General features: G+C 40.2%; 1 non-coding gene across 1 annotated transcript; it reads right to left on the reverse strand.

The window, feature by feature from the left end:
- Positions 1-387: 387 nt before the first annotated feature.
- Positions 388-460, reverse strand: TRNAK-UUU (transfer RNA lysine (anticodon UUU)). Its single transcript has one exon. It is a non-coding gene; the product is annotated as a tRNA-Lys (tRNA).
- Between the last annotated feature and the right edge of the window lie 341 nt (positions 461-801).

The raw sequence follows: 801 nt of genomic DNA on the forward strand, positions 1-801 counted from the left end.
CTGCATCAATTGATAAGATCATGTGGTTCTTGTCTTTTTTTTTTATTTATGCGATGGATTGCAATGATTGTTTTTCTAATGTTGAACCCCCCTGCATACCTGGTATGAATCCCACCTGGTTGTGGTGAATTATTTTTTTTTGATATGTTGTTGAATTTTATTGGCTAGAATTTTGTTGAGGATTTTTGCATCTAAGTTCATGAGGGATAAAACCAAAAAACCAAACCCACTGCCGTCGAGTCGATTCTGACTCATAGTGACCCTATAGGACAGAGTAGAACTGCCCCATAGAGTTTCCATGGAGCACCTGGCAGATTCAAACTGCCGACCTTTGGTTAGCAGCTGTAGCACTTTACCACTATGCCACCAGGGTTTCCAAATGCATATTGCCTGAACAGGGGCTTGAACCTTGGACCCTCAGATTAAAAGCCTGATGCTCTTCCAACTGAGCTACCCAGGCCCTCATGAGGGATATAGGTCTGTAATTTTCTTTTTTGTGTGTGGTGTGTTTACCTGGTTTTTGTGTCAGGGTTATGCTGGCTTCATAGAATGAGTTTGGGAGTATTCCATCTTTTTCTATGCTCTGAAATACCTTTAGTAGTAATGGTGTTAACTCTTCTCTGAACGTTTGGTAGAATACTCCAGTGAAGCCATCAGGGCTAGGGCTTTTCTTTTTTGGGAGTTTTTGAATTACTTTTTCAATCTCTTCTTTTGCTATGGGTTTATTTAGCTGCTCTGTCTCTGTGTTAGTTTAGGTAGGTAAAGTGTTTCTAGATATTTGTCCATTTCCTCTAGGTTTTC

Source organism: Elephas maximus, chromosome X, assembly GCF_024166365.1.
Source record: "Elephas maximus indicus isolate mEleMax1 chromosome X, mEleMax1 primary haplotype, whole genome shotgun sequence".
Lineage (NCBI taxonomy): Eukaryota > Metazoa > Chordata > Mammalia > Proboscidea > Elephantidae > Elephas > Elephas maximus.